The sequence below is a fragment of the Chiloscyllium plagiosum genome, unplaced genomic scaffold, assembly GCF_037043375.1.
Source record: "Chiloscyllium plagiosum isolate Xiang-an unplaced genomic scaffold, Cpla_swu_hap1 HiC_scaffold_27, whole genome shotgun sequence".
In the NCBI taxonomy this organism is placed as follows: domain Eukaryota; kingdom Metazoa; phylum Chordata; class Chondrichthyes; order Orectolobiformes; family Hemiscylliidae; genus Chiloscyllium; species Chiloscyllium plagiosum.
The window spans coordinates 62243458-62269321 of NW_028270165.1; the positions used below are offsets into that span (position 1 = coordinate 62243458).

General features: G+C 45.2%; 2 pseudogenes across 1 annotated transcript in view; one reads left to right on the top strand and one right to left on the bottom strand.

Moving 5' to 3' along the window:
• The window catches only part of LOC148144411 (uncharacterized), a 269470-nt pseudogene that overhangs the window by 43859 nt on the left and 199747 nt on the right, over positions 1–25864 (top strand). The gene's annotated exons all lie outside the window — the stretch shown is intronic.
• Positions 11275–14666, bottom strand: LOC148144413 (uncharacterized; annotated as a pseudogene).

Below are 25864 nucleotides of genomic sequence, written 5' to 3' on the forward strand. Positions count from 1 at the left end.
CCATTTATCCATTGCCGTAGCCTCTGCTCAGTCTCGCCAATATACCATGCCTCAGCGCGTCAGTGCCTGCAGTGTATGATATAAACAATGTTGTCGGGGTCACATGAGTACCTGCTGCACTCATGGTGGGTGGTGAACCCATGTGTAATTGTGTTGACACTCTGACATGTTTTGCAGCCTCTGCCATGACAAGGTTGTATCATGTTGCCTTAAGGCCAGGCAGTTTGCTGCAAACAATGTTCTGTTTAAAGTTTGGTGGTTTGAAGGTGAGAAGTGGAGGCGTGGGGAAGGTCTTGGTGAAGTGCTCATCCTGATCGATAATGTGTTGCAGGCTGTGAAGAACGTGTCATAGTTTTTCAGCTCCCGTGAAGTACTGGACAACAAAGGGTACCATTTTGGTTGCAGCTCGTGTTTGTCTCCTAAGGAAGTCATTACGGTTTCTCGCTGTGACACATTGGAACTGGCAATTGATGAGTTGAGCATTGTATCCCGTTCCTTTGAAGGTATGCTTGTGTACTTCCAAGTGTCTGTCACGTTCCTCATCTGAACCGATCCTATGTATGCGAAGGCCTTGTCCATAGAGGATGGCTGTTTTAATATTGTCAAGTTATCCATGGGTTTACAGTACAGAGAAGTGCTGAGATGCCTATTCTTAATGGAGATGCATGTGTCCAAGAATGAGACAGATACTAAAGAGTAGTCCATGGTGAGTGTGATGGTGGGACAAAACTTGTTGATATCACTGTGTGGTTGTTTCAGTGACTCCTCGCCCTGGGTCCAGAGGAAGAAATGTTGTCAATATATCTGGTGTATTGTGTTGGCTGGAGGTCCTGTGCAGAAAAGAAGTCTTGTTCGAACCTATGCATGAAAATGTTGGCATACTGGGTTGAAAATTTGGTCCTCATGGCAGTTCTGTGTGTCTGGATGAAGAACTGGTTGTCAAAGGTGAATATGGTGTGGTCGAGGATGAAGCAGATGAGTTGTAGGACAGAGCTCAGAGATTGGCAGTTGCTGCTATTCATTACTGAGGCTGTTATTGTGATGCCATCATTGTGGGGAATGCTGGTGTAGAGTGCTGAAACGTTCATTGTGACCAACAATGTTCCTGATTCGACTGGTCCGTTGGTGCTGAGTTTCTGGAAGAAATCTGTAGTGTCGCGACAGAAGCGTGGGGTCCCTTGTACAATGGGTTTCGAGATGCCTTCAACATAGCCAGAGAGATTCTCACACACAGCCCCGTGGCCTGATACAATGGGGCGAAGGCAGTAGAAGTCGCCTTCGTGAGAATACATGGGAAGAGGGTGCTTGAGAACTCTGAAGGATTGAATTGAAAGTCTTGATCAATGTTGTTAATTCAAGGGTGCGCTCTTTGGTCGGATTGGCTGGCTGTTGCTTGTAGTGTTTCTGGTCAGTTGTCTGTACACTTCCTTGCAGTAGTCCATTCTATTCTGAATTGCTCAAAAACTGCATAAATCCATGTAAGATTCTGTAGTTCCAACTTTAGAAATACAATCAGTCTGACCTAACTTTGGAACACAGACAGGCTTTGACTTCACGCCGTCGATGCATTATCTGAGTTGAGGTGACCCCTATTGTTATAACCTGGTGCTGTGTAATTTTTAACTTTGTTTCCAATGAACACAGCCCACACCTCCAGCTGCTGTCAGTAAACTTTACAATGCCGATGAAACAATGAACTTGCAGTCCTGAAAAATTTACAATTTCTAATAATATGAGCTACACATTGACTGCTCCTTCTAATATATGACATTGGAAACCTCACGCTGGAGGCTGAAAGAAATGAGCAGCTTTAAAATAAAAACCTGTTGGGTCTCATAGCCTTCAATTTCTGAGTCCAAAAGGTAGGTTCAGGTAACTTTTATTGCGATCCAACTTTGTTACAACTTGAGATCTCCCCAGCACAAAGGTGGACAAAAAGTAGCTTTTTTTTTAAACAGCTCAGACTCCCCTGTACCCCACTTCCTTTACTATTGGTCAGCTGAGTTGTCCCTTTGTAATTGGATCCTTGGTACAGCCGTAACCCGTAGGAAGTATTATCTCACTCAGCAATTTCAACCTATACCCTGTCTCCAAGTAAGATTCTCCCGCTTATTTGCCAGGCTGCGGGGCAGTCAAGAGTCAACCACACTGCTGTGGGTCAGGAGTCACTTGTAGGGTAAACGCTGCAACTGGAACGACTGAGTGAATCCTTTCCCAAAACGGCAGTTTCCTTCCCCGAAAATGGTTTGATCATGAGATTCTGAACTCCAGATTTCAGACTGAATTCCAATCCTGCCATCTGCTGCAGTGAGATTTGAACCCAGGGGTCCGCAGAACTGGGTTGATAGTCCAGTCGATAATAGCACTCAGCCATCACTCCTTCAATCCCCCTGTGATGGAACGTGAACTTGCTGGTGCATTCACAGGTGGGAGTAGTGGATGAAGCCCTTACTGCACGGAGAGCAAGTGAATAGCCTCTCTCCGGTGTGGACCCACTGGTGGACCAACAGTGTAGATGACTGAGTGAATCCATTCCTGCACATGGAGCACTTGAACGGTTTCTCTTCCACGTGACCCACTGGTGTGTCTGCAGATGACCCATCTTACTGAATCCCTGTCCGCACACGGAGCGGGTGAATGGCCTCTTCCCTCTTCCCCCGTGTGAACGTGTCTGTGGGTTTCCAGCATCGATAGGGAAGGGAACCTTTTCCCACAGTCCCCACATTTCACCATGGAGGTGGGGGTGGGGGCGGAAGCTTTCCTTGTGTCACTTTGGGGTTGAAATTACAAACAGAACGGCTACACAGTCTCTCCCCACTGTGAGAAGTGAGATTTTGATCCCCCAAGCCGAGTAAATGGTGTGAAGCACTTTTCACAGTCAGCGCACTGAATCTCCCTCACTCGGGTGTCTCAGTATTCTTCCTGCCGCACCAGTGTCCAAAATCTCTCAAGCAGACAAAAGCAAACATTTCTTCTCAATGTGAATGGCTGCTGATATTCAAGACCCATTGAATCAAGTGGCTCTGTCAGAAGTTGATGTATCTTTTGCTTTCAGATTTCTTTCTGCAAAAGAAATCACAAAATAAGTGATCACTGTCAGTACAGTTAAATGGACATAACATCGATGGCAATTCTTGTAGATTGCCAGATGCCTGCTGATCACACATTATCCAGCACACAGAAACCTGAGAACCCTCACAGAGCCAGATAACCTTAAGTGTGTACGGAGGAAAACTTCATTTAGGTGACAATGACTGGAACAAGCTGCCTTCAAAGGTGTTGGAAATAATAGGACAGCAAGAAGTCATTCAGCAACTTTACTGGCTTTCTTTTCTCAAGCAGCCTTGATATTTCATTATCATGTCCTTGATTCAAAGGCATTTGACGGGTGGAGTGTCTAGATCATTTTTATACCCTAGGTGAAGTGTTTACTAGATGGGTCAGGGTCTTTTACAGTGATCCTTCAGCAGCAGTTCTCACCAATAGTGTAAGGCCTAGTAATGGTAACATGGCAGGGGCAGTCGGCAAGGCTGTGGCCTTTCACCTTTACTTTTCACATTGGTGATTGAGCCACTGACAGAGACTATTTGTAGGGACTCCAATATAGTTGGTCCAGAGGTGGGATCAAAGGCGCATAAGAGCACAGTATATGTGGATGAAGTTCTTATTTTTCTCTTGAACCCGGTAGTTTCAGTGCCCCAAAAGAGATTCTAATGCTCCAAAAATGTGAATCCTTCTCCCATACACCAGCTCCTCAGCCATGCATTCCTCTGCTCTAACCTCCTATTCCTGCCCTCCCTAGCTCGTAGCACTGGGAGTAATCCAGATATTACTACTCTCAAGAACCTCCTTTTTAAATTCCTGCCAACTCTCTGTAATCTCCCTTCAGAATCTCAACCTTTTTCCTTCCTATATCATTGGTTCCAATGTGTACAATGACCTCTTGGCTGGCCCCTCTCCCCCTTGAGAACATTCTGCATTCTCTCTGAGACATCCTTGATCCTGGCACCAAGGAAACAACACACCATTCTGATTTTTCGCTGCTGTCCACAGAAATGTCTGTCTGTACAATGGACTAGAGAGTCCCCGAACACAATTGATCTTTTGGAACCCGACATGCCCCTCATTGTATTAGAGCCAGTCTCAATACCAGAAACTTGGCTGTTCGTGCTACGTTCCCCTGAGAATCCATCACCCCCTATATTTTCCAAAATGGCATACTTGTTTGAAATGGGTATAGTCACAGAAGGCTCCTACACTCACTGCCTGCCTGTCTTACTTTTCCTGGAGTTAACCCATCTATGTGACTGTATCTGAGACTTCCCCCCTTCCTATAACTACCATCCATCACATACTGTTGCTGTTGCAAATTCCTCATCACTTCTAACTGTCTGTCCAACCGATCCATTCAATCTCATAAGATTCGCAACCAACAGCATTTATTGCAGATATAATCTGCAGTAACCCTTAAACTCTCTTTAAACTCCCACATCTGACAAGAAGCGCATATAACTCTACTAAAGGCCATTTTTGCTCCTTCACAATCTACAGATCCAGAAACTAACACCGTCTTATTCCTCTACAAAACACTGCCCCAAGTTAAATTAATAGCTATGGCTTATATTTTAAGTTTAATCAAGAGACATATCTCAAAAAACATATAATCAAGAAAGAACCCATTCTACTCGCTACTGCAGACCTTCTGTAGGTCCCACTTAAAAACAATACACTTTTCTGCTGCTTGCTGTGATCCTTGCCCAAACAGTTCCTCCAAAATCAGCTGTGAATTTCACTGTTTATTAATTTTCCCAGACGCACTCCGAATTCCAGCGATACATGAATTCAAACAGCAAAGGCAGTAACTGTGCAGGTTCACTGCGGTATCTTCTGGAAGAGAATTCCAACCTCGTGGTAACCTCGGCCTTGGTTGAGCTTAATTACCCATACTGTCCAGTGATGTGCAGGTTAGGGTGGTTCCCTCATACTAAATTATTGATAATGCCCAAGGATATTCTGGATGGTGTATGTTAATCACGCTAACTTACCTACAGTGTCCAGGGATGGCAGGTTAGGGTGGATTGGCCGAGGTAAATTTATCCATAGTGTTCGGGATTCTACAGGTTAGGGTGACGATCTAGACCCCCTCAATCGGGCTCTCGGTCCAAGATCGGTTAAAAGAATCACTAGGAGTACGATCTATTTAAAGCAAGGTTACCAGTTTAATGAAATAAGGCAGCCTAGCATAGATTTATCCAGCAATACAGAGGTTAAAAGCTTCTATGTTCCGTGACGAAATTACACAATTACATTCGAAAATTACACGTTTATTTTTTAAGAGACAGCACAGCCTTAATTACAAGAAAAGACCAATCAAATGTAATAAGGTGACATGATTGACAGCAGGTTAATCCAATGATATTTCCTGGGAAACAGATTATTTTACTTACAAAATCATCCCATGCTTGCTAGTTCAAGGTTAGTTCGAATACCAAGTTACTTATGATTTATATTATGAAAACTCCATTGTTCTCTTTTATTTCTAAATCCAACCAACTCAGCAAAGCAACAATTCCATTTCAGTGTCAAATCATAACCTGAAGCCATTTTGTTATGTTATTTTGGATTGAAAAGCCATTTTGTGGTTAATAAAAACCTACATACACCTGTTGCTCCTAACAACAGCCTAAATTCAAATTTTAAATCCTCATCTCAATAAAGCAGCAGTTGTCTCATTACCCAAAAGGGTGAGACCACAAACGATATAATTACAGTTTTGATGACTAATAATTCCTGAAAATCCTCCTACAGAAAAAAAACTAAGAGCTACATATCCCAAAGAGTGATATTACTGTTTTGTAGAGATTTTGGATTTTTCCATTCTCTACAGCTACAGCACGAGGAGTACTTACTTTATTCGAAATATTAACCAGGGTTAGTGTAGACCAATAAGAGGCCTATCTTTGTGACTTCCTTGAGGCTGTTCAATAGATGGGTCTTTCGGTAAGAGATGCGATTATTGTCCAAGAATGGTTCAACTCATCCCATAATTGGGAAGACATGGGTGCCATTAGGGGTCAAAGAGTCTTTTACTGAAGTCAGGACGTAATAGGCCACTTCATTCCTGCCAAATATTATATTGTGACTTTGAAGAAACAAATTGTTACTGAAAGATAACATTTCCCTATCTTCTCTTTTGCGGCATGACCTAATTGGATGGGGCAAGGCTTACCAGGGCTGCCCATAGCACAACTGGTATCAAACTGGCACACAACACCTTTGGTAAAGACCATTTAGACTTGTTCTGTAAATTAACTGTTCACTGCAATAGTCATTCTTAGTAACATTCAGTCTCTCAGCAGACAAGGACATCTTCCTGGCATAGTTGGTACACAGTCTCTGGTTGCTCAGGATCGCACAGGTAAACTGTCCCTTCTTGTGCACCAATGCTAGCAATGGCAAGTTCACACAGCAGGGCAAGTTCGATCTTTATCATCTCCCCCCTTGCAAGGGGCTCGTCTGATGAGCTTGCAATGATGGAGATGAACCCAGGGGGAGATGAGGATTTAAATTTTGAATTTAGGCTGTTGTTAGGAGCAACAGGTGAATGTAGGTTTTTATTAACCACAAAATGGCTTTTCAGTTTAAAATAACATATCAAAATGGCTTCAGGTTATGATTTGACACTGTGAACTTGAATTGCTGCTTTGCTGAGTTGGTTGGAATTGGAGATAAGAGAACATGGAGTTTTCATAATATGAATCATAAGACAGTAATTTGCTATTCGAACTAACATTGAACTGGCAAGCATGGGATGATTTTGTTTTACGCACAGTTTCCCAGGAAATATCATTGGACTAACCTGCTGTCAATCATATCACCTTATTACATTTGATTGATCTTTTATAATTAAGGCTGTGTTGTCTCTTAAAAAAACACAATTACCCAATTGCACCACGGAGCACAGAAGCTTTAACCTCCGTGTTGCTGGATAGAATTGCATCAGGCTGCCTTACTTTATTAAACTGATAACCTTGCTTTGTACAGTCCGCATTCTGTTGATTCTTTGACTGATCTCGAGACCGAGGGGTCCCGCTTGGGATCCAAATCTTCAAGGGTGGATTGGCCAGGCTAAATTCCCTCATAGTGTCCAGGGATGTGTAAGTTTGGTGTATTACTCTGGGGTAAGTGTAGGGCAATAAGGGGAGGGATATGGGTGAATTTCCATTCAGAACGTTGGTTTGGACTTGTTGGGCCGAGTGGCCTGCTTCCATGCTGTGAGGATTCTTTGAAGGGAAGGGATTTTTGCAAACTGCTCTCCTTCCATCTGCTGCAGAGTTCCACTGTCGGCCTGCCCCGTTTTCGACATCACAACGCGAAAGTGGCCATATCGGTTTCAATGTAAAACACCCTCCTCTGGGCAACTCCTCATCCTGGGAGGGAGAGGGGGGTGGGGGGGGGGGGGGGGGGGAAATCTGTTCACTTGTAGCAACTGGGGTGAATCTAGTGAGGGAGTCTACTCTGGCAACTCAGGTATGTGTCTTAATTACCCGGGTGAGGAGGGACGGATGATAGTAATTGGGGAGGGGGAGATACCTTTTTTCTTATGCTTCCAAGCTGACCCTCACAAGTTCGGGTTGTCCCTCCATTCTTTCCCAGTTTTCAAAACCCACAAAAGACAACTTTCCCAATCCTCTGCGTATCGGAATTGGGAGGTTATGTTGTGGCTGTACGGTACATTGGTTAAGCCACTTTTGGAATATTGTGTGCAATTCTGGTCTCCCTCCTATCGAAAGGACGTTGTGAAACTTGAAAGGGTTCAGAAAAGATTTACAAGGATGCTGCCAGCGTTGGAGGGTTTGAGCTGAATTGTTTAGGGCTGTTTTCCTGAGTGTGGCAGAGGCGTTTGTATACACCTATACAATCATGAAAGGCATGGATTGGGTAAATAGACAAGGTATTGTCCCCTGGGTTTGGGGGTGTCCAGAACAAAAGGGTAATAGCTTTAGGCTGAGGTGGATGATCAAAGATTAAAAAAAAACCTAAGGGCAACTTTTTAATTCAGAGGGTAGTGAGCGTAAAGAATGAGCTGCCAGAGGAAATGGTGGAGGCTGGTACAATTACAATATGTGATTGGCATCTGGATGGTTATATGAATAGAAAGGGTTCAGAGGGGTATGCGCCAAGTGCTGGCATATGGGACTAGATTAATTTAGAATATCTGGTCAACATGGATGAGTTAAGACCATAAGACATAGGAGTGAAAGTAAGGCCATTCAGCCCATTGAGTCCATTCTGCCATTTAATCATGGCTGATGGGCATTTCAGCTCCACTTACCCGCAATCTCCCTGTAGCCCTTAAATTCTTGATCTCTCAGGGAATTATCCATCTCTGCCTTGAAGACATTTACGTCCTGGCCTCCACTGTGCTCCATGGCAATGATTTCCACAGGCCCACACTCTTTGGCTGAGGAAATGTCTCCTCATTTCTGTTCTAAATTGACCCCCTCTAATTATCAGGCTGTGCCCATGCGTCCTAGTCTCCCCTGCCTAATGGAAATACCTTCCCAGCATCCACCCTTTCTAAGAACTGCATAATCTTGTAAATTTCTATTAGATCTCCTCTCAGCCTTCTGAAAGCAAATGAATATAATCCCAGGATCCTCAGCCATTCATCGTATGTTAGGTGTATCGTTCCAGCGATCATCCATGTGAATCTCTGCTGGACACAATCCAGTGCCAGTATATTCTGCTGTTACTGCCGCTGAGTCACACCTTGAACCCTGTTTAGTGGGTGAAGTGGGAGGGGCAAGAGGATCCTTTCTGCCGGACTGGCTACTCTCACATCCACTTTACTTCCGATGGGGGCTGATGCTCTCTGACAGCACCTTCCCTACGGAATTGATCTGCAGGAGCAGATGGAGGACATTTTTATCCTGGATGGAGCGTAATGTTTGTCCAAGCACTGCAGATAGATCTGAAAAAGATACATCTTGTCTCTGTCCCATTGAGTCTCCAGCACAGGGCCAGGTCGGTTGGCTCAGTTGGCCTCTGTCAGTGTTTTCGCTCTGCCTGAACCTCTACCTACCCCTCTTCATCGTCCCTTCCCACCCCTCATCAGCAAACTGATATCCCCCACTTATCGGACGTTTGCTTTCTGCCTCTGTCTAACTGCCCCCTTCTTTTATACCCTTGATGACATATATCTAATTGTTTTTAATGATAGGATTGTTCCTCTGTTTTCAAAACCATCAGATTGAAATTTAATAGGTTTTTGTAGCCAAAGGGCCTGGTTTAAATTGATTGGCTCAATTGAAAAACTGTTTTCTTGGCCTGCTAACAATACGACCTTTTGATACAAATGTTTCAGCTCTCTGTTGTGACAGTGATTCTCCTTTAAGAAGATTATGTTGTTCTTGGTATTTTTTTGAAGAGGGGTTGTAAAAGGCAGAGGTTCCAAATCATCTGGGGTTAGGGATTTTGCTAATGGCCAACAGATACTGGCTAAGGCATCAATCAGGGAAAAGGGTTTGAGATTTTTTCTAAAATGCTTGTACAATGAAAGGACAGTTCTGCATTTTGTTTACCCTGGTTTGGTTTGAGTTTTAGCAAGCAGTCTGTCCAAAGCTACAGGGGGAAGAAAGGTACCCTGATTCAACAGATATTTCTGGCTAACTCTCTCTCCAACATCTCTCCTGTAAGAATCTGTGCATGAACTGACCTTTTTTTGCCAGAGGGGTGTGTTTATGGGAATGTTGCAGGAAATCGGAACTGCAGCTTTTTGAAGTTGCGGGGAGATTGTGTCGGTTGGGTTTTCAAACGGCTGTTATTCTACATTGTTTTCTTTGTTTGTGTTTCATTCCATGGTGTGTAAATAAATTCTGTTTTCCTGGAAACCAGCTGCATCACTCCTCTGCCTAAAACAACCAGTAAAGTTAGGGTCTGGCCTTGTCCATAACACTATACCTACAAATTGTGTTTCCAGCAAGGATGTTGTGAAACTTGAAAGGATTCTGAGCTTGGAGGGTTTGAGTTATAGGGAGAGGCTGAATAAGTTGCAGATATTTTCCCTGGAACATCTGAGGCTGAAGAGTGTAGAGATTTATAAAAACATTAAAGGCATGGATAGGGTAAGTAGTCAAAATCTTTTTTCCAGGGTGGGGAAATCCTAAACTAGAGGTTTAGGATGAGGGGGAAAGATGTAAAAGGGACCTGAGGGGAAACCTTTTCAAGGAGAGGGTGGTACGTGGAGGGAATGAGCTGCCAGAGAAAGTGATGGAGGCTGGTACAATTACAACATTCAAAAGGTATTTGGATTGGAACATGAATAGGAAGAGTTTAGAGGGATATGGGCAAGTGCTGGCTAATGGAACTGGATTAATTTAGGATATCCGGTCAGCATGGACGAGTTGGACTGAAGGGTCTATTTACCTACTGTGCATCTTTTTTGGCTCTAAGTCCCTTAAAAAAAAAAATACCACATTGGGTTTCAGAGTTCGGTTGAGGCAATGTTACTGACAGGCCCCTCTGGTTCACACATAAACTATCTGTCCTGTTACAGAGTCAGAGAGATGTACAGCACTGAAACAGACCCTTCGGTCCAACCGGTCTATGCCAACCAGATATTCAAAATTAATCTAGTCCCATTTGTCAGCATTTAGCTCATGTACCCATCCAGATGCCTTTTAAATGTTGTAATTGTACCAGCTTCCACCACTCCCTCTGGCAGCTCATTCTGTACATACACCCCCCTCTGTGTGAAAACTTGCCCCTTTGAGGTCCCTTCTAAACTTTTCCCCTCTCACCCCAAACCTCTGCCCTCTAGTTCTGGACTCCCCCACCCTGGGGGAAAGACCTAGTGGTTTGGCCAGCTGTATCACTCCTGGGATGTCTCTGCTAAAAGCTCCTCATGCATTTTTATAAATCTCTATAAGGCCACCCCTCAGCCTCCGATGCTGCAGGGAAAATAGCCCCAACCTATTCAGTCTTTTACTGTAGGTCAAGCCCTCCAACCCTGCAAACATAGTTGTCAATCTTTTCAGAACCCTTTCAAGTTTCACAACTTGCTGCAAACATGTCGGCTTTGTTCATCTGACGTGGGAGAATTTTCTGTATGATGTCTTCTGTCTGAAAGAGCCCTCCCCTATGCTGCGACAGAGGCACAATGACTTTCAAAATCCTGACAAACTGTTATCAGTCCAAGATTCATTTGTAGAAGCTTCTCAATCACATCTGTAAATGCAGCAAATGTATTTAATAATGAGTCATGAATAAAGGCTGCATTAATTTTTATTGTGAAGTTCTACTCATACATCTCAGATCAGAGCATACAAACCTGGTCAGAAGCAGCCTACGGAGTCTAAGATGCCACTGGCTATTTCCCAAACAGGACTGACTTTGCAAGAAACCATAGACATTTGAAATGAATGGGGTGCCATTCATTTTAAGATCAGGTGAACCTAAGAGACACTGCATTACCTTGGAAATGAGAGATCCTTGACACACACAGCTGAAATCATTGCTGTGCTATTATTAGCAAATTGGAATTAAGGCTGGTGTTTTTTTGCTGGAGCAGAGGAGGTTGAGAGGCGAAGTTTATAAAATCATGAGAGGTATAGATAAAGGTAGTTGTCTCTTCCCTAGGGTGGGGAAGTTCAAGACCAGGGGGCACATATTTACAGTGAGGGGAGGAAGATTGACAAAAAGACAGGTGGGGACAAATGGTTTTGCAGAGTGTGGTTCACATGTGGAATGAACGTCCAGAGGAAGTTGTGGGCACGGGTACAATTACAACATATAAAAGACATTTGGATAAGTACGTGATTAGGGGGAAAGGTTTGGAGGGAAAGGGAGAGGTTGAATAGGTTGGGGCTGTTTTCCCTGGAGCATCGGAGGCTGAGGTGCTGCCTTTTATGGGTTTATATAACCATGAGGGGCATGGATAGGGTAAATAGTCAAGGTCTTTTCCCTGGGTTGAGGTCGTCCAGAACTAGAGGGAATAGGTTTAAAAGTGAGAGGAGAAAAATTTTAATGGGACCTGAGGGACAACCTTTTCACGCAGAGGGTGGTGCGTGGATGGAGTGAGCTGCCACAGGAAACAGTGGATGCTGGCACAATGTCAACATGAAAAAGGCACCTGGATGGGTGTATGAACAGGAAGGGTTAGAGGAATACAGGGCAAGTGCTGGAAACAGACCCTTTGGTCCAACTTCTCCATGCTGACCAGGTATCCTAAATTAATCAGACCAAAGGGTCTGTTTCCAGCACTTGGCCCACATCCCTCCAAACCGTTCCTATTCATGTCCCCATCCAGATGCCATTTAAATAATGTCATTGTAACAGCCTTCACTTCTTCTTGCAGCTCATTCCATACATGTACAACCCTTTGTGTGAAAAAGTTACCCCATAGGTCCCATTTAAATCTTTTCCCTTTTGCCATAAACCTATTCCCTCTGTTTCTGGAATGTCTAACCTCCAGGGAAATGACCTTGTCTATTTGCCCTATCCATACCCCTCATGATTTTATAAACTCATATAAGGTCACTCCTCAACCTCCCATAATCCAGAGAAAACAGCCCCAGTCTACTGTAGCCCAAACCTTCCAACCCTCAGCAACATCCTGGTAAATCATTTCTGGTGGAGAAGTCAATGATTTGGGTTAATACCTGAAACACTGACATCACTGCTGGTGCTGCCTGGCTTGCTGTGTTCTCCCACCCTCCTGCTTGCCTACTTTGGATTCCAGCATCTGCAGTTTTTTTTGTCTCTAACCAATGGCAGAGCAGACTCGATGGGCTGAATGGCCTAACTTCTACTCCAATGGTCTCACAGGCTTAGGTTTGTGCGGATTGTTTCAGTGGGAATGTGCAATCCCAGGCTCAACGAGCAGCAGCGCCCAATGGATCAAAGTTCATAGAATCACAGAATCCATACAGTGTGGACACTGGCCCTTCAGCCCAACAGGTTCATACTGACCCTCCAAAGAGTAACCCACCCAGACCCATTTCCCAACCCTATTACTCTACATTTACTCTGACTAATGGACCACACCTACACATCCCTGAACACTGGGACAATTTAGCTTGGCCAATCCACCCCAACTTTCACATCTTTGGTTTGTGGGAGGAAACCGGAGCACCCAGAGAAAACCCACGCAGGCACAGGGGGAGAATGTGCAAACTCCACACAGACAGTCACCCCAATGGTGGAATCGAAGCCAGGTCGCTGGCACTGAGGCAGTGCTGCTAACCGCTGAGCCACTGTGGGTGTGGGGTGCAGTCCAGCAGAAAACAAAAAAAAAGCGCCCATTGACTCTTCCACCACACCCACTGCCAGAAAGGGCAGCAAGTTCAGTCCTGGGGGTGATCCACAGCAACCTCACCGGCAGAATCAGATTGTTGGGAGCGCTGGTGTCCCCGCTGGTGCCTTTGCAAGTTGCAGGCCTGGGTGAAGGCCTTCCCGCACTCAGGGCAGCTGAAGGGCCTCTCCCCAGTGTGGACCCGCTGGTGCTTCAGCAAAGTGGAGGCCTGGGTGAAGGCCTTCCCGCACTCAGGGCAGCTGAAGGGCCTCTCCCCAGTGTGGACTCGCTGGTGCTTCAGTAGGTCAGAGGAATTGCTGAAGGCCTTTCCGCACTCAGGACAAGCGAATGGCCTCTCCCCGGTGTGGACCCGCCGGTGGATCAGCACATGGGAGAAATTGCTGAAGGCCTTCCCACACTCGGGGCAACTGAAGGGCCTGTCCCTAGTATGGACCCACCGGTGGGTAAGCAGGTTGGAGGCATGTGTGAAGGCCTTCCCACACTCACGGCAGCTGAAGGGCCTCTCCCCTGTGTGGACCCGCTGGTGGGTCAGCAGGGCAGAGGAATCGCTGAACCCCTTCCCACACTCTGGTCAGGAGAATGGCCTCTCCCCGGTGTGGACACTCTGGTGCCTCAGCAGGGTGGAGGCCTGGGTGAAGGTCTTTCTGCACTCAGGGCAGCTGAAGGGCCTCTCCCCCGTGTGGACCCTCTGGTGGGTCAGCAGGGCGGAAGAACTGCTGAACCCCTTCCCACATTCTGGGCAGGAGAATGGCCTCTCCCCGGTGTGGACCCGCTGGTGCTTCAGTAGGTCAGAGGAATTGCTGAAGGCCTTCCCACACTCGGGGCAGCTGAAGGGCCTCTCCCCCGTGTGGACCCGTCGGTGCCTCAGCAGGGTGGAGGAACTGCTGAATCCCTTCCTGCACTCAGGGCAGGAGAATGGCCTGACCCCAGTGTGACTGCACCGATGAGCCTCCAGGGCAGACGGAACACAGAAGAGTATCCCGCAATCACCACACTTCCACGGTTTCTCCACAGGGCAGGATTCCTCAGGTTTCTCCATGGCCAAAGCTTCAGCTGCACACAAATGTGTGTACAGCCTCTACCTGCTGTGAATCCCTTTCCAGGCCGTATAACTGTTTTAGGTTCCACACACAGTGCACTGCAACAGTAGGGACTCTCGTCCAGACCCAATGATGCTGAAAACGTACTGAACCACAAAGCTTTGCTCCTTTCCACAGAATCTTAGTCAAAAATAGTCACAGTCGCAATGGATTAAGCGACTGTCAGACATTGACGTGAAAGTGAGGACTGCAGATGCTGGAGAGTCAGTGTCAAAGTGCGGTGCTGGAATGGCACAGCAGGTCAGGCAGCATCTGAGCAACAGGAGAGTCGACGTTTCGGACATAAGCCCTTTGTCTGTTGATTTTTAAACTTCAGTCTTCAGATCAAATACTCTGTAAAAATAGATTACAAAAGTGATCACTGTAAGTCCAGGGTAAAAATTCAGAACAAGCTTCTATTTTGTGCAGAACATTTTTTTCCTTTATTATTCCACAAAATTGAAAGCACCATCCCACTCATACACTCCCTCTCTATTCTCACTCCGCTCTAACTAATTCTCCTGAAGGTGCTGCTTCAGGATCTTACAGGGGCAGAAAAGCAAAAACATCAAGACTTACATCTCTTTTGAATTTTGGATAACTCCACCTGAAAGTTTATATTTTCCACGACATTGGAATACTGCTCAGAGTGAGCAGATCTGATTTTGGGAAGCCAAAAAAACTGTATAAATTCACGATGAACATGCAATACAGCTTCATTACAAACAACCAGACACAACATGGTTAGCGTCCTGGGGGGGCATCAAGGTACTGACACCAACACCAGTGAGAAAGTGAACATACAGATGTGACAAACATCTGTCTTTCATCTTTTAGAATGGGTTGCAGGTAAAATGAATATATAAATCCCAGATCTTCTTCCAGGTCACCTTCTCAAGATAACAAGGTTTTGTAACAAAAGGTGACATCTCAGCTCAGACAATGCATTAAAGGTGTGAGGTTAAGTGTCTGTCTGCATCCCAATATTGAATCAGGCTGGTTTTCTTTGACAAAGTGGAATTTACAAATTTATATATATATTCACTGCCTATATTGACTGCCTGCAGATTTGCAGTTTTTGAGCAAAATCGAATTTTTGGATCAGAAATTAGCTAACTGAAAGAAGACAGAGGGTGGTGGTTGATGGGAAATATTCATCCTGGAGTTCAGTTACTTGTGGGGTACCGCAAGGGTCTGTTTTGGGTCCACTGCTGTTTGTCATTTGTGAAAATGATCTGGATGAGGGCATAGAAGGATGGGTTAGTAAATTTGCGGATGACACTCCGGTCGGTATAGTTGTGGATAGTGACAAAGGATGTTGTAGGTTACAGAGATACATAGATAAGCTGCAGAGATGGGCTGAGAGGTGGAAAATGGAGCTTAATGTGGAAAAGTGTGAGGTGATTCACTTGGGAAGGATTAACAAGTATGCAGAGTACTGGGCTAATGGTAAGATTCTTGGTAGTGTAGATGAGCAGAGAGATCTCGGTGTCCAGATACATAGATCCTTGAAGGTTGCCACCCAGGTTGACAGGGTTGTTAAGAAGGCATATGGTGTGTTAGCTTTTATTGGTTGAGGGATTGAGTTTCAGAACCATGAGATCATGCTGCAGATGTACAAAACTCTGGTGCGGCCACATTTGGAGTATTGTGTACAGTTCCGGTCACTGCATTATAGGAAGGCGTGGAAGCTTTGGGAAAGGTTTAGAGGAGATTTACTAGGATGTTGCCTGGTATGGATAGAGGTTCTTATGAGCAAACGGTGAAGAACTTGAGGCTGTTTTCGTTAGAAAGAAGAACATGGAAAGGTGACTTAGTAATCAGAGGGTTAGATAGTTTGGACAGTGAATGCTTTTTCCTTGGATGGCGATGGCTAGCTCGAGGGGATATTGCTTTAAACTGAGGGGTGATAGATATAGGACAGATGTCAGAGGTAGTTTCTTTAGTCAATAGTAGGAGTGCGGAACGCACTGCCTGCAACAGTAGTAGATTCGCCAAATTTAAGGGCATTTAAATGGTCATTGGATAGGCATATGGACGAGAATGGAATAGTACAGGTTAGACGGTCTTCAGATTGGTTCCACAGGTCAGCACAACATCGAGGGTCGAAGGGCCTGTACTGCGCTGTAATGTTCTATGTATCTGCAAATATTCTGAAAATATAAGTTCACCCCATAGACTTTTATATACGTATGCGCATGCATGAGAGAAAGCAAATGTCTATTTCTGTGCTGTTTATCTCTGTGTATTTGATAACAAATGCTTTATTTCTGAGGATATAAATATTGTTACAAATCAGAGCTGCGTAATAATAGTTAGATGTAAGTGAGAGAGAATTCCTCAAATTGGGCGCTATAAGAATCCTGGGAGCCCTTTATTTCTGATCTACTTCCTAATGAACAAACATTAAGCATCGTCACCTTTTTTTTGTTTAATTTCCCTGCTACGACGAGTCTCTCTGTCTGGATGGTTGACAGGCTGGGAAATTGTGGATTAGGCCTTGATTGGCTGAATATTTTATTGATTTGGAATGTATCAAAGATGGGGGTGGGGTCAAAACTTCAGCAGAAATCCAGCAGAGCTGACAACAGTTGACATAGAACTCTGTAGGAACAGGGAGATCAACAGAGGACAGAGAAATCAGGACCTGAAATCCAATCTGACACCAGACTACCATGTTATCAGTGCTTTGATTAGTAGTGCCAACCCTCTACCTTAGCCGAGCTTCTCATTCAACTTGAATTCCATGTACCCCCTTGATATTCAGGATCCAATCCTTGTCATCCTGAAGCCATGTCTCTGTAAGGTGTCTCAGACCATAAGTATTCTTTTCTGTGTGCAGTCAATTCATTCACTTTATTATGATGCAGCACACATTCAAATACTGAGCTTTTAGTTTTTTTTGTGACCTTTAGAATCCAGCTTTGATTGCTGGTACATTTCTCCTCCTTGTCCCTTTCTATCGTTCTTGAAAGTTCATTTTCCATATCACTACATTGCTGACCTGCCATAATTTGGATTGGCCAGGCTAAATTGTGTCCAAGGATGTACAGATTAGGTGGGTTACCCATGGGAAATGCAGGGTTATAGTTTCAGAGTAATAAATGCAGGAGTAGGCTATTTGACCCATCGAGCCTGCTCCTCCATTCATTAAGATCATGGCTGATCTATCCATTGTCTCAGCTCCTCCTCCCTGCGTTATCCTGACTACCTTTAATTTCCCTACCCTGCAAAAACCAATCCAACTGTGTCTTGAATATACTTAATAAAACTGTCTCTACCTCTTCCTCAGGCAGAGAATTCCATAGATTCACTACTCTCCAGGAAAAGCAGTTTCTCCTCATCTCAGTCCTAAATCTACTCCCCCTAATCTTGAGACCAAATCCCTAGTTCTAGTCTAACTCACCAGCAGAAACGACTGGACAGGATAGGTGGGGTGGGGGTGGGTCTGGGTGGTATGCTCTTCGAGGGGTCAGCGTGGACTTGATGGGCTGAATGGGGCCTGATTCTGCACTGTAGGGATTCTATGATTTACCGCAGTTGTGTGTGCCCCATATCACAGCACCCAGAACTTCCCACCTTCAGCAAATTGAAAGACAGATCCCACCCTGCCCTCTCGTATGTGTGTTATCTAAATGCTTAATCGTTTCTAGTGAATACAGCCCACACCTCCCGCTGCTGCCAGTAACCTTTACAATGCTGATGAAACAATGCAATACCTGCAGTACTGAAAATTGTAAAGCTTCTAACGATACCAGTTACTGATTCACTGAACAGCGTTGGAAATACAGTGTTGGAGGCTGAATGAAATAAGCAGTTTAAAACAAAAACCAACCTAACCCTTCACTAGGCTCCCTGCTCAGCACATTGTACTTACTGCTAGTAAACCTTAAAGCACTTCATTCCCACAGTGCAATTAATTCCCACTTTCCATCAAAATCCCGGATGTGCTCCCTCACTCAGTTGCTGTCTCACAAATGAAAGCTTTCATTGTAACTTCTTCTGCTCCCAGGAAGGGCAAAGTATCTTTGAAAGCTGCTCTGAAAGTCTAGTCTTCACAACCACACTTCTACTTTCACAGAAGACGATTAGAGTCATACAGCAAGGAAACAGACCCTTCGACCCAACTCGTTTGTACCGACCAGATATCCTTAATTAATCTAGTTCCATTTGCTCGCACTTGGCCCATACCCCTCTAAACACTTCCTCTTCATGTATCCATCCAGATGCCTTTTAAAATGTTTTGTACCAGCCTCCACCACTTCTTCTGGCAGCTCATTCCTTACAGACATCACCCTCTGCATGAGAACGTTGCCTCTCAGGTTCCTATTAAACCTTTCCCCTCTCACCTCAAACCTATGCCCCATACTTTTGGATTCCCATATCCTGGGGAAAAGATCTTGGCGATGCTCCCTATCCATGACCCTTCTGAACTTCTATACGGTCACCCGTCAGCCTCCAAAACTCCACGGAAAACAGCCCCAGTCTATTCAGCCTCTCCCTGGAGCTCAAACCTTCCAACTCTGGCAACAGCCTTGTAAATCCTTTCCGACTCTTTCAAGTTTCACAACATCTTTCCTACAGCAGGGAGATCAGACCTGAGTGCGGTATTCCAAAAGTGGCCTAACCAATGTCCTGTACAGCCATAACATTACCTCCCCACTCCTGTACTCAATGAACTGCCCAATAGAGGAACGCATACCAAACACCACCTTCACTGTCTGATCTACTTGCTACTCCACTTTCAGGGAACTATGAACCTGCACTCCAAGGTCTCTTTATTCTGCCACACTCCCTAGGACCTTAGGTGTATAAGTCCTGCCCTCATTTGTCTTACCAAAATGCAACACTTCATATTTGTCTAAATTAAACACCATCTGCTACTCCTTGGCTCATCAGCACATCTGATCAATTCTAATTTATAATGAACTTCCTTTCCTCTCTCATTCCCTAAAAGCAGAAACTCTCCATCCCACACACTCTCCCTCCATTCTCACTTTGTTGAACTTAATCTCTGCTGTACCTCATCCTGAAGGGTCTGGTTCATGCTGGTTAACAGGCCCACACTCAGGGGGAATCTAACTGAAACATACTGAATTGCCTGGACAGAGTGGTCATTGGGAAGATGTTTCCATTGATCAGAGAGTCTAGGACTCGAGGGTACAGTCTTCGAGGAAAGGGGAGACCTTTCATAACTGAGATAAGGAGAAACTTCTTCAGCCAGAGAGTGGTGAATCTATGGAATTCATTGCTACAGAAGGCTGTGGAGGCCAGATCATTGAGTATATTTAAGACGGGGATAGATAGGTTCTTGAATATCAAGGGGATCAAGGGTTATGGGGAGAAAGCAGGAAAATGGGGTTGAGAAATTTACCAGTCATGATTGGATGGCAGAGCAGACGCGATGGGCTAAATGGCCTAATTTCTGCTCCTATGTCTTATGGTCTTTGCGTGTGAGAACTGGGAGCAGGAGTAGGCCATTTGGTCTTTCGAGCCTGCACCAGCATTGAACAGATCATAACTGGAAATGAATATACCTACATTTGGGTGGACAGGCTGGGACATTTTTCACTGGAGCATAGGAGGTTGAGAGGTGACCTTATAGAAGATTATAAAATCATGAGGGGGAATAGATGAGGTGACCAGCGGGTATCCTTTCCCGAGGGAGGGGGTTTCAAGATGAGGGAGCAAATTTTGAAGGAGAGAGGAGAAAGATTTAAAAAAGACACGAGGAGCACTTATTTTTTAAGAACGTGGCTTGTGTGTGGAATGAGTGTCCCAAGGAAGTGGTGAATGCAGGTACAGTGACATCATTTAAAAGACATTTGGAGAAGTAGATGAATAGGAAAGGTTCGGAGGGATATGGGCCAATCACTGGCAGATGGACCAGTTTAATTTGAGAACATAGCATGGACTAGTTGGACTGAGGGGTCTGTTTCTGTGCTGTATGACCCTGTATCTGTACTGGTCTTAAAACCATTTTCTTGGAGATCCATGATAGCGGTGGTCTGAGTGGTCTGCTGTGCTGGGCTCTGTCATACCCCCTGGCAAGGTGGACCTTGACCCCCCCCCCCCCCCGCAAAAAAAATTGCTAATATAAACTTACTGAACGTCTGGAGCTGCTATAATTGTGGTTTGACAGCTTTAAGACCAGGATGAAAGCAAACAAAGGAAAGGCGCTGAAGGGGTGCAGCAGGTAGAGCACTCCCCTACTGCATCAGGGGTGCATGGAGCCATTGCTCAAACTCCCAGGGCAGCCCCTTTGGGTTTAATGGGACAGCAGCAGTTACTCTCGGAGTTTGCCAAACTCTGAGAAAAGATTGAAGCAGCGGTGGAACCACTATCTGCCACGCTGGAAAAGCATGGAGCAGGAAATTCAAATGTTGGCCCGAAGAGAATAGGCAGCGGAGGAGAGGACCGTGGCATCGGAGACCGTGGCGGAGGTCTCAGGAGGAAGGATCCAAATGTTGGAAGACCAGGTTCGGGTCCTTCAGGAACAAGTGGGCGACCTGGAAAACAAAAGTAGAAGAAAAAGCTTACAGCTCTGGGTGTTCCGGAACGCGAGGGAGGTGAAGACCTCGTTGGATTCCTGGAAAAGTGGCTCCCAACATTCCTGGGGCGGGAGTTGGAGTCGGGCCTGTTGAATGTGGAGTGGACCAACGGGATCACAATGCGCAGGTCCAGGCCGGATCCCTGCCCCCGCACGGTCCTAGTGCAATTCCTGCATTACAAAGAAAAACAGTTAGTGACTGAAACAGCAAGAAGACTGGGAAGCGATCCAGAGGCTTTAATGCACAAAGGCTCAAGAATAATGTCTTTTCAGGACTTCTCAGGTCCCAGAATTAAGAAGAGAAGGAATTTGATGAGGTTGAGAAAATTAAGGGATCTGAACAATCAATATTACTTCAGGTACTTGGCCGTGTTGCATTTCTCTCATGGAGGGGTAGTATATAATTTTGATTCAGCAGGAAAAGCAAAGGACTATGTGAATTCTCTGAATTAAAGGACTCCAGTCGGGGTGGAGGGAGGGGGCATCGTTACAGACAATGGTACAGTTTTTTTGCCCCTTCCTGTCTCCTCTCTCCACTTATTTTGTGGTTATCAGTTTTATACCAACTGCCTTGAAGTAAAACCAGAATGATTTAGTATATCGGTCAGTTGGATATTATCTGGGGCCTTTGTTTTACTGCTGTCCTTTTGGTTTTGGATTAGGGGTGGTTCAGATGTATGGAGAAAGGGTGTGTGGGTGGGAAATGGACATCCATTGTTAACTCTCAGAATGTAAATAACATGTTTTTCATCTGTGAATTCCCTGGGGCTAGGGCACGGCCTCAGCTGGAAGGAGCCGGGATGGTAGCAAGGATTGGGAGGAGGGCACCCTATGGGCAGGGATGAGGGAGATCTCTAATGGTATTGGGGGTTATTTGGGTGTTTGCTTAAGTTATATGTAGTGGTTAGTTAGTTTTTTAGTTGTAGTAGCTTTTACACTTTATACATTTATTGTCTTTGTCACTCGCCGCACTTCAGATAAGCTTCCTCCTCTCGGGAAACCACGGGCTGTTCTGGATGACCATGGCTAGTGATTCGTTCAGGTGGTGCACCTGGAATGTAAAAGGGAGCCATTCCCCCATTAAAAAGAAAGAAGGTTCTGTCAAACCTCAGGGAGGAAAGGATGGACATCGCCCTGCTGCAAGAAACACATTTAACCGATAAGGAATATCTGAAACTGCAGCAAGGGGGGGTTATGATAGGGTATTCTTCGCCTCCTTTAGCTCCAAGAGTAGAAGAGTGGCTATATTGGTAAGAAGGAACCTTCCTTTCCAGGCAATTGAGCAAAATAAGGACAAACATGGACTGCCCATCGTTCTTAAAGCTCAACGACATGGAGAAGAGTATGGCGTCCTGAATGTGTATCCTCCCCACCCTCCACGTGCACCCTCTTACATTTCTGATTGATGCAGTTGCTAAATTAATGAGTCTTGGGGTGCACAGCACGATCATAGGAGGGGATTTTAATTACCTAATAGATCCTGAGGTAGACAGGGTGACAAAGGGCCTGGCATGTATGACTGCTCAATCTAAGCAGTTGGTGGACATGATTAGTTTCCCTACAGTGTAGAAACAGGCCCTTCGGTCCAACAAGTCCACACTGACCCTCCGAAGAGGAAACCACCCAGATCCATTTCCCTCTGACTAATGCACCTAACACCATGGGCAATTTAACATGGCCAATTCACTTTACCTGCACATCTTTGACAGTGGGAGGAAACCAGAGCACCCGGAGGAAACCCACACAGACATGGGGAGAATGTGCAAACTCCACACAGACAGTTGCCCGAGGCCGGAATTGAACCTTGGTCCCTGGTGCTGTGAGGCAGCAATGCTAAACACCGTGCTGCCCCAGTGTGAGGAGGTCGGGTTAGTGGATGTGTGGAAGCACCTCCACCCAAATGGAAGAGACTTTACTTTCTGTTCCAACCCACACAAGTGCCACACGCGAATTGACATGTTTTTTATGCCATTGGATTGTTTGGACAGAACATTGGCTTGTAAAATTGGTCCATGCGCCAGTGTATTTAGATGGTAAAATCATGGGTGGTGGAATGGATGGCACTGGCACATGGACCCATTCCTGTTAAGGGACAGCAAATTCGTTGAGTACATCACAAGAAAGTTCAGGGCCTTCTGGAATATCAACTCCAGTCAGGCCAGTAATCCAGCAATACTGTGGGAGGCCACTAAGGCATATTTATGAGGCCTAGTTATTTCGTATTCAACAACTCTAAGGAAGCAGAGGGAGGAGCAACAACAGATGCTGAGGAAGTATATTATATTAGGCCTTCACTGGTCAAGCTGCAGCTCTCCGGGCTGCTCTCGACTCATTGCACACACAGGTGGCAAAAAAGGGTCTCCTTCGCCAAACAAAGATTGTTTGAATTTGGAGAACCTGCCCCTCCCCAGTATAAAGGCGGAACAGGTTTCCCTGTTGAATGCCCCTATGATGATACAGGAGGTGCAGGAAACAACAAAGCATCTCCAGAGTGGCAACGCACCGGGGTCAGATGGATTCCCAAGTGAATTCTATAAGGAATTCATAAATGCCACCTCTGGGGATGTCTTGCTATTCAGATACACAGGTTTGTCTTCCACCCTCTCTTAGGGAGGCTAATATCGCCTTCATTTTAAAGAAGGGGAAAGAGCCTGAAGAATGTGCTTCATACAGACCCATCTCACTGTTGAATGTAGATTTTAAAATTCTACCCAAGATGCTGGTCCTGAGGTTGGAAAAGGTGTTGCCCTATATTATGAAAGAAGATCAGATGGGTTTTAAGGACCGTAGCTCCTCCAATAATATCAGGAGCGTACTGACCATAGTGCAGGTATGCCAGCAAAGATTGATCCCGGGTTCAGTGGTTTCCCGAGATGCAGAAAAGGTGTTTGACCGGATAGGATGGCTGTACTTGTTTGGGGTCCTCAAGCGTTTTGGTCTGGGGCGGGGGTTCCTTTGCTAGACGGTTAGTGGTGTTGTACAATGATCCTAAAGCAGCAGTCATCACAAACGGCACAAAGTCAGATAACTTTCATATTGGGAGGGGTAGTCGACAGGGGTGTCCTCTTTCACCACTGCTATTTACCTTGGCAATTGAGCCATTAGCTGAGGCTATCAGGTGGGATCCTGAAATAGTGGCGCCAGAGGTGGGAATGGGCAAGCATAAGATCACCCTATATGCTGATGATGTCCTTTTGTTCTTGGTCAATCTGGAGGAGTCAGTTCCTCGATTGATTCAAACAATTAATGTGTTTGGCAGTTTTCGGGCTACAGGATCAACTTTAGAAAATTGGAAGCCAAGCCGGTGGGAGGATTAGTGGAGGTGCCTGATCTGAAGGATAGAATGCAGTCCCTGTTTAGATGGTCATCAAAAGGATTTTTTGTATTTGGGAATGTTTATTACTCCTGCTTTCCACCAGCTGTATAAAGCTAACATGTACAGTTACTGGAGAGGATAAAGCAGGATTTGCAGCATTGGGAGGGATTACCGTTATCATGGTTCGGACAAATTGCCCTGATTTAAAATGAATGTTCTTCCTCGCCTGTTGTACCCCATGAGAATGCTTCCGTTGTTGCTACCCAGATGAGTATTACTGAGGCTTGATGGTTGGCTCGGTTATTTTATTTGATGTCGCAGGCGCCCCCTAATTAAATTTACCAAATTGCAGCTCTCGCAGGATGAGGGAGGGTGGACCTTCTGGACTTGAAGAGATATCAAATAAGCGCTTTGTTAGCATATGTGGGTGACTGAGCACAGAGGGATTTGATTTGACGTTGAAGCCTCAGTCGAGATGTCCCCTCAGTTCATCTATTATTCATGGATAAGATGAAATCCATAACTGAGCAGTGTAAGAATTCAATCATTTTAAATACAGTGAAAGCCTGGAGGATAATGAGACAAGACAAGGGCAATTGGCTTCAGACCTCGCCGTTTACCCCATTGGTGAGAGTCCAAGGATTTAAACCTGGAGCAATGGACTCCGGCTTTAAGTCATGGGAGAATAAGGGAATCTCCTGTCTGGGAGATTCATGCAAGGGGGAGGTCTTGATGACATTTAGCCAACTAAGTCAGAAATATGGATTGTCTAATAGGAACCTTATCCGTACTTTCAGATAAGGGATTATATACAGAGGAAGACCACACTCCTGGCTCAGCTTTACAGGTCAGACGTGGAGAAATGACTGCTCCGGTGTACAGGCGCTCTTTCAGTTAGTACTTTGTATCATTTACAGAAGAGACGTGCCTTAAGGGACATGGAGGGACTCTGTAGGACGTTGAATCAGGAGCTCGGAGAGGATATTTCATTGGAAGTATGGGAAGATATATGGGAAAATGTAAGGAAAATTTCAATATGTAACAAAGCACAGGCCATTCAATTGAAGAATTTACACAGCGCTCATTTGACGTTAGAGAGGCTAGCTAAGTTCAAGAGAGTGGCATCACCAGGGTGTCCCAAATGTAAAATTAATATAGGCACTGTCACACACTGCTATTGGTTATGTTGTAAGATCCGGCGATATTGGAGTGCTATCGTAAGGGAGCTGAAGGACATCCTGGGGATTGAAGTTAAAGTAGATCCTACTTCTGGAGTTGCCAAATTTGTCTTTCTGGGGGAACAGGGGAACAGACTGTGTAACATTCTTACCCACTGTGCAAGGAAGAACATTTTTGGACGTTGGAAAATCCCCCAGGGCTTATGGGGTGGCATAGGCTGGTGATGGAACATCTCCCCCAAGATTACCTCACAAATATGGTGCAGTTTTACAAGACATGGCAGTCTTTCTAAATTATATTGATGCAGACTTATCGGCAATATTAAATAGGGCCGTGGTATAGCCATGGGAATCAGTCTGAGCACCCGTGGGACCCTGGGAGGGGGAGGCTGGGGAAAAAGAATACGGGTACAATAACTGGTGCTT